Source organism: Capricornis sumatraensis, chromosome 8 (assembly GCF_032405125.1).
Source record: "Capricornis sumatraensis isolate serow.1 chromosome 8, serow.2, whole genome shotgun sequence".
Taxonomy (NCBI): Eukaryota; Metazoa; Chordata; class Mammalia; order Artiodactyla; family Bovidae; genus Capricornis; species Capricornis sumatraensis.
Genome location: NC_091076.1, coordinates 11292329 through 11303184, shown reverse-complemented (window position 1 = coordinate 11303184; position 10856 = coordinate 11292329). Strand labels below are relative to the sequence as shown.

The 10856-nt window shown below is 47.8% G+C and overlaps 1 pseudogene; it reads left to right on the top strand.

The window, feature by feature from the left end:
- The first annotated feature begins 267 nt into the window (after positions 1 to 267).
- LOC138084571 (pregnancy-associated glycoprotein 2-like) lies at positions 268 to 9687 on the top strand (annotated as a pseudogene).
- Positions 9688 to 10856: the final 1169 nt, after the last annotated feature.

Genomic DNA, 10856 nt, shown 5'->3' with positions numbered 1-10856 from the left:
CCCATTCTTTGTTTAGTTTAATTTTTCATTCAGGCCTCAAAGAACAAGTTACAGTAGAAATCTCTGTATTCTGAGAATTGTCTAATCCAATGTCCACAGAAACTGATAGAGATAAAGATTTTATCAAGAGTTTGGTATTCTTTATCAGATCCATTAGTAGCCTAAAGGGGACAATCATGTCAGGTCAGAACATATATAGGAGCTCTTGGCCACCGCTGTATGCTAAGAACCCAAACTTCCCTGAATCCTTGGACCCAGGAAAGAAGCATGAAGTGGCTTGTGCTCCTCAGGCTGGTGGCCCTCTCAGAGTGCATAGTCATGTAAGTACAGGGACTGTAAGTGGCATCATCTCTCTTTCTGGGATTTCTCTTTTCGTCCTCTTATTCTTCCACCCATCAGGGTTAGAAGAGAATGTAATCATTCCCTGGCAGTCTTAAACTTCAGCTTTCACTGATTGATGAGAATCTTGTCATGGGCATCGTTCATGGGGCAGGCTTACAGGGTTGCATAACTCTGGGAGTACCAGTCACATCATGACTTTTATAAAGATGGCACTCCTTAGAATTGTTCAGTGGATGACCTGTGCAGCTATAGGTGTGGTGCTACAGAAAAGCACTTCTCCTGCATTTGCTTTAGGTCTTCTCTCTGCTCTCTCTCCTCTTCTGTGTGTATGTGTCAGTGTCTTCATCTGCGTAGGCTCCAAATGGTCATCTGGTTTACCCAAGATTACACAACAGAACCTGTATGCAGACCTAGGTCTTTGACATGTCTTTGCATGGCATTCTGATAAAAGATGACACTCATAAAAAGGCTTGGAAGATACACAGTGCCATTACAATGCCAGATATGACACTCATACTTGGTTATTGGCTCTTCCTTTTCCCCATGCTTGGTAAAAGAATCCCTATGACGAAGATGAAGACACTTCAAGAAGTGGTCTTGGAAGAAATCAAGCCAAAATATTTCCTGGAGGAACAATCTTATAGCCTGTCCCAGTAAACTTACTCTTGACCACAAGTTCTCATCTCATCCCCTAAGGAAAATCTTGAACGTGAGCATGTTGGGAGGATGGTGCTCCACAGCACCCCCTGAGGCTCTGGCCTAGCACTGGGGCTCATCTGGAGGTGCCAGGTGGGATGCTGGGGCTGGGGCTCCTGCAGGAGGCAGAAACAGTGGGGAACAGTAACCCATTTCCAAAGGAGAAGGCAGTCTCATCCTCAAATCTTGGTCTGTGATGACTGGGCCCAGAAATGACCAGTTGGCAGGTAAACATCCATTTCTGGGTCAAAAATGTGGCATTAATTTCAGGGAGATTATTCTTTCTGAACTAAGTGAGCCACTGATATAAGATGAATGGTGAGATGTGCCAAACAAAAGATAACGTCAACTGCAAATCAAGTGTGAATCCCAAGGCAGAGAAAGTTCACCCCCCACAGATCCAGAAAAGGCACCCATTTACTGAGCCCCTAATGCATGTGACTCCATAAAGGTCTAACACTATAGCTACTTTTTTTTAATTGCTAAAATTTCTGTAAGTCTCTAATTTTCTAGGCAACAATGAGTGATGATGTCTCACAACTGTGAAGGATACTAATGGTGTAAGCCTTCTCTTAAAAGTCTCCTCCAGCTGCTGAGTTTTTAGACAAACATTAGTCCTACTCTGTGCCCCCAATACTATACTGAGTGCTGTATGCAGATTGTCTTAAGCCTCACAGTTACTCCATGGAATCAGTAACAAAACAAGTTCGTGATAATGACAGGGAAACTGAGGTTTAAGAAGTAGAGTAACTTGCCCTAAATTACACTATCAGAAAGTTTATTTTGTTTCATTTTTAAAGGAGGGGGAGATGCTTATCTCTTGTTCAAGAATGCATAAGCAAGCCAGAAAGAGTCAAAAATTGAATACATACCAAGAAATTGGCCATCTCCGTGTTGTTGATAGAGCATGCTCTGAGATTAGCAGGAGTGGCCTGGGGTGAACTAGGAGGGCCACCTGGAGAAGAAGGTGATAAGGTTGGCCTTAAAGAGGAGACTGGAGAGCTTCTCAGATGAAGGGACCTCTGAGCAGAGACTGTGAGGAAGGGCGATTGGAAAGTGATTTCAGGCGTTGGGATGCCCAGAGGGAGGCAGGACGCTATGAACGGAGGGTAGCCAGGCAGCCAAGTCTGCCCTAACCTCCCTCCCCGACCCCTGTAGATGGCCTATGTCATCAACATCACCATTGGAACACCCCCTCAAGAGTTCTGAGTCATAATTGACACCAGCTCGTCTGACTTGTGGGTTTCCTCCATCTACTGCTAAAGTCCCTCCTGCTGTGAGTACCAGCCCCCCACTCATCTTGTCCTCCCTCTCCCCCGACTCCATCCCTGGCACCTGACAGATACCCACCTCTTGTGTCGGCAGGTAAACACTTGAGATACAACCCTAAGGCGTCCAGCAGCTTCCAGTCCGGTGATGGGAAACACATCAACCTCCGTTATGGATGTGGAAGGATAACGGGAGTTCTTACCACTGACACTGTTCGGGTAATGTGGGAGCCAGGGCCTCAGTCAGTTCTGGTCCTGGGAGCAACCAATGCCTGCAAAATAGATGCAGTTGGGAGGGACTTTCTGAAAATCCCCTAGTGGCTGGCCACCTGCCCAGCAGGGCCCTGTCCCTGGGGAGACAGCTCCCCTGCTGACACACAAACTCCCAAAACAATGAACCCCAGAGAGGGGCTTGGGATGTGAACTTGCATCTCCATTACCCAACGTTCATTTTGCTGGAGCAGGAAGAAGGGGCAATAAAGCAACCCCTTTTATATTCACAGGTTCTACAGGGCACTTTCGTGGTAATAACTTGTTTCATCCTGCAACATCCCCAGGCAGGAGGTACTATTATCAGCTCAGGATAAAGACGAGGGACATGAGGGGCACAGAGCGAGGGCCTTGCCAAGGTCACATATTTTTTCAGTGGAGCTTTGCTGACCTTCAGGACTCAAGTAGGTGTGGGTTTGGGAAGAGGATAAAACTGATCTGGGGCCCCTGGGGCAGCACAGGGCTTCAGGTATCCAAGCAGGGGAATCAGGGGTCACAGATGTAATATGGGCCTGATAAAAAGGGTTCTCACTCTAGGGGGCCTTTGAGACTAATAAAAACTATGGCCTGCCCCCCACACACACACAAAGTGCCTGAGTATGCCCTCCCTGTGTCTCTCTGTCTGGGTCTCTGTCTCACACACACACAGGCACTCACACACAAGTGTGCACATCCCCAAAAGCCTGATATCCAGGAAGAATTTTCTTTTTATTTTTTTGTTTTATAAATATAAATTTATTTATTTTAATTGGAAGTTAATTACTTTACAATATTGCATTGGTTTTGCCATACAACCCAGCCATAGACATTGTATAATGGGCTTCTGTCTGCCTGGGCAGATGCAGGATCCACACTCCAGTGCAATGAGTTCAGTTCCTGTTTGTCATCAGATCACAGTGTTCCCAAAGAGAAAACTAGTCTGCTCTCTATTCATAGTATCCTCAGAGGGGAACCATTCAGTCCTGTCCTGAGTTTGGTTGCCCCACCTGTACAGAAGACATGAGACCGGTTTGACTCACTCACATGCTGTTTGCAGGATAAGCAGGTATTACTAAGATGCATGGCCCCACACAAATGGAACCCAAATTCCTGTCCCAGCTTGATGTCCCCATCTGAGCTCAACTGAGGATTCAGTTCTCTAGAGTGCTAATGGCGTCTACAGTCCCACAGCCCAGTTCTAGTCCCACTTCCCAAACTTTATGTGGGCACACTCTCCTCTCTCACAGATCAGGCGACTTATTGCCAAGTCGCAGACACTTGTCCTCAGCATGAGTCACCTCAGTGGGGCCTTGGAACATGCATCTTATGATGGCATCATAGGCTTAGCCTACCCCAGCCTCGCCATCCATAGGACCACCCCCATCTTCGACAACCTGAATAAAAATGGAATCACTTCTGAGCCTATCTTTGCCTTTTTCATAAGCAGGTAAGTCTGAGCTGGACAAGTCCTCTCTCCAAATTAACTGTAAAATGCTTTCAATTGCATGAAAAATTAAAGACTACCTCATCCAGAATATTCCTGTCAGATGGTCTAGCCTAGGAGAACTACTGCCCCAGGATCACATCTGGCCCCATCACTGGGTTTTTATCAATATGGTTTCATTGGAACACAACCATGCTCATGGGTCCAAGGGTGCAGTTTTGTCCAGGGAGGTGGAGGTAATAGGGAAAGCAATAGAAGATGTCAGGATATTGAAGGAAAAGGCAACAGGATTTGCTGATGAATTTGATATGGATGGAAGGAGAGGGATGCTGGGAATGTTTCCTTCCTCACTAACAATTCACCGGGAACCCAGGACGAGCTACAGAATTTACAAGAGCCAGCGCAAAATGAAAATGTGAAACCCCTTGTTCGAAACACATTAGCAATTTCAAGACAGGGAGAGTGGAGGTGGGCAGCCTGCTCAGCTTGAAGTCCCATAGACAGCACAGGTCACAAGCAAGAGAAGCCAACCCTGGCTGAGCCTGAACCCATATTCTTAGCTCCCTCAGACATCAGCTTTCCTGAAAAATGACAGCCTAGACAAGGAGGAAGCCCGACCCCTCCAGCATAAAGTCCTCTGAAGGTATATCTGAGCATTCAGGTGGCTGGAAAGGTCCAGGCCCTCTTCAGAAGGATGAGGGGTCAGAACCAGGCCTGGTTGGAACCAGGTTGCCCAGCTTCGAACCTCTTCTGTGACACTCATTAGATGGGGACCGAACCTGGTCAGGTACTCAAGTTCTCCAAGCATCCATTTCCGCATGTGTAAAATGGAGACGGTAGTAGTGCCTCTGATGGGTGAAGAAGCACAGTCCTCAGACAGTGCCTGGTGTTACTCTTCTCCAGTGAGCCCCTTCTTCCTTCTCTCGTCAGCTGTCCGCAGAAGAGCAGCTTGCTGATGCTTGCTGGGGTGGACCACGCCTACCACAAGGGAGCTCTCAAGTGGGTACCGGTGACCCAAGCCTGCTTATGGCAGATAACCGTGGGCCGGTAAGCCTCTCCTTCTGAGGGCCACCCCAAATGATCCTCCCACACATGCACATGGATACATACAGTTCAGTTCAGTTCAGTCGCTCAGTCGTGTCTGACTCTTTGCGACCCCATGGACTGCAGCACGCCAGACCTCCCTGTCCATCACCAACTCCCAGAGTTTACCCAAACTAATGTCCATTGAGTTTGTGATGCCATCCACCATCTCATCCTCGGTCATCCCCTTCTCCTCCTGCCCTCAATCTTTCCCAGCATCAGAGTCTTTTCAAATGAGTCAGCTCTTCCCTTCAGGTGGCCAAAGTATTGGAGTTTCAGCTTCAACATCACTCCTTCCAATGAACCCCCAGGACTGATCTCCTTTAAGATGGACTAGTTGGATCTCCTTGAAGTGCAGGGGACTTTCAAGAGTCTTCTCCAACACCACAGTTCAAAAGCATCAATACTTCAGTGCTCAGCTTTCTTTATAGTCCAACTCTCACATCCATATATGACTACTGGAAAAACCATAGCCTTGACTAGACGGAACTTGTCGGAAAAGTAATGTCTCATGCTCTTTAATATGTTGTCTAGGTTGGTCATAACTTTTCTTCCAAGGAGTAAGCATCTCTTAATTTCATGGCTGCAGTCACCATCTGCGGTGATTTTGGAGCCCAAGAAAATAAAGTCTGTCACTGTTTCCAATGTTTCCCCATCTATTTCCCATGAAGTGATGGAACCAGATGCCATGATCTTCGTTTTCTGAATGTTGAGTTTTAAGCCAACTTTTTCACTCTCCTCTTTCACTTTCATCAAGAAGCTCTTTAGTTCTTCTGCACTTTCTGCCATAAGGGTGGTGTCATCTGCATATCTGAGGTTATTGATATTTCTCCGGGCAATCTTGATTCCAGCTTGTGCTTCATCCAGCCTGGCATTTCATGTGATGTACTCTGCATATAACTTAAATAAGCAGGGTGACAATATACAGCCTTGATGTACTCCTTTTCTTACACACACAAATGCACTCACAGCCACACACAGACATATGCTCCACACACACACATAAAAACAGATACAGAGACACATATAAACACATACATAGCCAAACAGATAAACACACACAGACACACAAATGCATGCAAACATACACAAAGGAACACACAACACCGATGGGTTCATTTGCCCCAGAGCTCCTGATCAGGCCTGTCACCAGGATCCTGAAAGGGTCCAGAGAGGCCTGGGCAGCTGGTGGAGGGCTGCACCCATGTACTGTGAGGTGGGGAGCCTGGTTAGAGGACCCTATAGTGTGGTGAAAAGAGGATCAGGAGGCATTCCACCAACCTGAACAGGATTGTGTGAAGATGACCTACTGAGCAGGGCCACCCAGGACCTAGAGTGTTCTCAGTATGCAGAATTGCCAGTTGAAAAACTGAGAAAGTCCTGAAAAACTGGGAAAACTGGTCTCCTCAGAGAGAAGTTACCCATCAGTGAAGAGAATTTGGCTGCAGTCTTGAGACCTAAGAGCAACCCATAAAAAGAGACACCCCTCCTGACCAGGGCTACTGACCACCCAAACCGGGCACACAGTGGGGTGGGGGCTGTGACTGAGTCAGGAGGCGGGGGTCCAGGAGTGGCCTGAGAACAAGGGGCAATAATTGATGGGGGTTCTCTGTCATGCCCTCAGGCCACAGCTTCCCTGCTCTTTGGAGGCCCCTGGGTCTGCTCACGCTCCCCTGGCAGGGGCCTCAGGGTCTGAGCCGGGTGAGGGGGTGGTGCTGGGAGACAAACTCTCCCAGGGCAGCCTGAGTCTCCCCCACCCCCACTCTGACCATCTGCTGTCCTAGAGACCTGCATCTTCACTGTATGGGCTGACCCATCATTGGCGAGACACAGATACAGGTCTCTGGGTGTTCCTCATTCATTCACTCAACAGACATACGTTGTGCATCACCTGGTGTGCTGGGCACTTGAGGGAGGCACTGAGGATCCAACTTGCCGTCACATCTAGTGAGGCAGACGTGCATGAAACAACATGAAATGAAGTTCACACACAGTGAATTACCACCTTGCTACATGCTAGACCTGGGGAAGAGTCTACAGAGACTCTGATCTAGGACAGGAGCCTGATCTAGTCTGCGGGGAAGACTTTCCTGACAAAGTGACAATTAACCTGGAAGATAAGGAGAAATTTGCTAAATAAAGGTGATGTGGTTCTTCTAGGAAGGTCGCCAGCACAAGCCCAGGCCCTGAGCCTGGTGCCTGCAAGAACTGAAAGGAAGTCAAAAAGATGATGTGACCAGAGAAAAGGAAAACAGAGTCAGGGCAAGAGGCTGAAGAGCTGTTCAGGAGAGAGTCAAGGAAGGGATGGTGATGGGGGATCTCCAGAGTATCCCTAGTGCCTGCTTTGTCCCTCTGTCTCTCCGCATCTCCATGAACAAAAAAGTGATTGCTTGTTCCAGCGGATGTCAGGCCATTTTGGATCTTGGGAGCACATTTTTGTTTGGCCCAACTGACATAGTCAGAAGCATCCAGAAGAGCATCAACCCCAGCCCACTCCAAAATGAGCAGGTGAAGGGTCATGCCACAGACTCATTCTTGTGCTCCCTACACACCAAGAATCACCTGGGTCAACCTCTCTCCTGCTTTCTTTTACAGCGATTGATTTTGTATAATAGCACCATGATCCTGCCTCCTGGTATCTTCACCATCAATGGCATGGACTTCCCAATGTCCCGTAAATACTACATCCAGAAGGTGAGGGGACAACCCAGGGGGCTGGTTCCCAAATCTCAGACTTACAAGAACCCTTGGGCTCCTGCTAGGAGGAGGGCACCCTCTTCGGGCCTGGTCACCTCATTGCTGCACCTCAGATGCAGCTGAGTCCCTGTGGCTGGGCCAGCGCCTCCCACAAAACGAGCCACGTGAGAGTAAAGGGCAGTCTGGGACATCCATCCTCCTGAACTAAATGTGGAGACACCACTCCATGCTGGCATGGTGGGAGTCACAAGGAGAGGGGAACACTAAGGGCCTCAGGTTTGCCAGAGCTTCAGTTCAACCAGAAACCTCAGACCTCAATGGAAAGTCAGCTCTAGCAACCCCTGAAATAGAACAAGTGACAAGAAGGATACCATAGTGATTAACAATCTCCTCTTCCCAACACGAAAGCATCCAGATTGAGATCATAAATTACGTGCTTATGCTAGAACTTCGCTGCAACGTTGCACCCTGTGAGTTGGGGTACCAACCCCTCTGTGGCGAGGTTGGATGCTACGGTGAATAAAGGACCACAGTGACTGCTCAGCCCCAGCACAAGGTGGAGGCTTCATGTCAGCTCCCTGTGGGAGTTCAGAGCAGGCTGATGGGCTCAAAAGAGACTTTGAGGAAGAGAGGGAATTGCAGTTATTCTAAACCCCCAGCCTCATGGAAGAAAGAGGAAGCCTGCTTGGGTTGAGGCAAATCTATAATGAATTCTATGGTACCCACGGGGACTGTGCAAAGGTGTCTGGGGGCAGATTAGGGGTGAGGAGGGCTAGAGACCAAGGGAGCGCCAGGGTAAGTCACCCAACCCAGCCTGGAGTAGCCAAATAATGTGAGTGTAGGACCAGAAAGTTTTCCTAGACAGCCTGAGAGCAGTATAAAGAACGCATTGTGACAATGCTATTTACAATGGGTAACCAACAGCCACCTACTATGTAGCTCAGGGAGCCCTGCTCAGTGTTATGTGGCAGCCTGGATGGGAGGGGAGTTTGGGGGAGAATGGATACATGTATACGTATGGCTGAGTCCCATTGCTGTCCACCTGAAACTATCGCAATACTGTTAATTGGCTATCCGCCAATACAAAATTAAAATTTTTTTAGAAAAAGAATGGGTTGTGGGCAATGGGGAGAAGAATGGGTATTCCCTGTGGAGAAAACAAGAGAGCAGGAGTCAGAAGGAAAGAAACAGCGGAGTGTGATGGGGAGCTATAGGCCATTCTTTTTTTTTTTAATATAAATTTATTTATTTTAATTGGAGGTTAATTACTTTACAATATTGTATTGGTTTTGCCATACATCAACATGAATCTGCCACAGGTATTTAAAAAAATAATACTTTGAAGTAGAACTGATTTACAATGTTGTGTTAATTTCTGCTCTAAACCTGTCACTCGGTTTTATATATATATAAATGTATACCTACTCTTTTTCATATTCTTTTCCATTAGTTTATCATGGGATACTGAATATAGTTACCTGTGCTATACAGTAGGACTTGGTTATTTAAATATCAAATATTAGTTCGCATCTGATAATCCCAAACTCCCAATCCTCCCCTCCCCACACCCCTCTCTCATGGCAACCGCAGGTTTTGGCCCTTCTGTTCCTATACCCTCACTTCTGCAGCTACTATGAGAGCCACTTGATTCTTCCCAAAGAAGGGGAAAAATTGGGAAAGCTCTCTGCTCTGGATACTGAGGGGGGTGGCAGGTAAGTGCTTATGCTGACTGCTGTGTATTTCTGTCTCCCTCAGGTTTCTAAAGACATCTGCTTTATAACCTTTAATGAGGGCACAGAGTACATGAGCCCCTCAGAGACCTGGGTCCTGGGTGACATCTTCCTGAGAGCATATTTCACAGTTTTAAATCGGAGTGAAAACAAGTTTGGCCTGGTTCCCTCAGTGTAAATGCTGGGCTGCTTCAGGAATCACTCAGGCCCACTCCACAGACACTCTCACACGTAGGGCATGCCCACCCAGAGATGCTCGTGAACTGTGTTTGGTGCTAAGCAAGCCCTGTCCTCAGAAAAGAATAAAGGATTTCATCTCAATAGAGCTGATAGAAATGGTTGCTTCTGTTTGGGTTGGGGAGGTGCATGATAATTGGAAGGATCTAGAATCAAGTCTGAACCACAAGAAAAAGGATCCCAACTCCAGTTGGCTTCAAGAAAGGAGAGACTTATTGAAAAGACACTGGGGATCTGGGATGCAGGAACTGGAGCAGATCCAAAGATCTCAGGGACTGGACCCAAGAACTCAGAAGCCATCGGCTCCCACTTTGACACCCTCACAGTTCCCCTTCTCTCTTCTTTGATTCTCTTAGCCTGACAGCTTTCTTCCCGCAGGTTTCTACACCTAGTGAGAGAGTTTCAAGCTGCCTGCCTCACGCCTTTATCTCTCTAAGGCAACTAACCAGTAGGGAAAGAAGCTCAGAAGACATCAGGGTTCAAGGGAGGGCTCTGAAGGGACCACCTCTGATCATGTGTCCAGTCCTGGACCAAGCACCCTGGCAGGGGCATGGAGTCCTATCGCTGGTTTAATTCATCACCTGACCCTGCCTGTGATGGTTGAGTGTGCTTGACCGGTTCCTCCAGAACCACATAGCTGAAACTGGGGAGAGGCAGCCCCAAAGAAGTGAAGAGTTTATGACTGCACCACCAACTCCACCACTTCCCATCCAGATGGATAGGGTTACAGTGCCTGCACACTCAGTCATATCTGACTCTATAAGACCCCATGAACTGGAGCCCCCCAGGCTCCTCAGTCCATAGGATTTTCAGGCAAGAATACTGGAGTGGGTAGCCACTTCCTTCTCAGGGGAACTTCCCAACCCAGGGATCGAACTCACGCCTCTTTCACTGGAAGCAAGATTCTTAACTCTGAGCCATCTGGGAAGGCCCCTTTCAGAGGGATGGTAAGGGGTAAAAAAATAGCTTCTATGCTCCCCATCTCAGAGGAACATTGGCAGTAACTTTCTGCTCCAGGGGGATCTCGGTGAAGTCCTTTAAGTTGAGATGGTTTCCTTTCCTCCTCCTACCCCAGTCACCAGCTCTTTGCAACCCATACCTGCAGTGTCC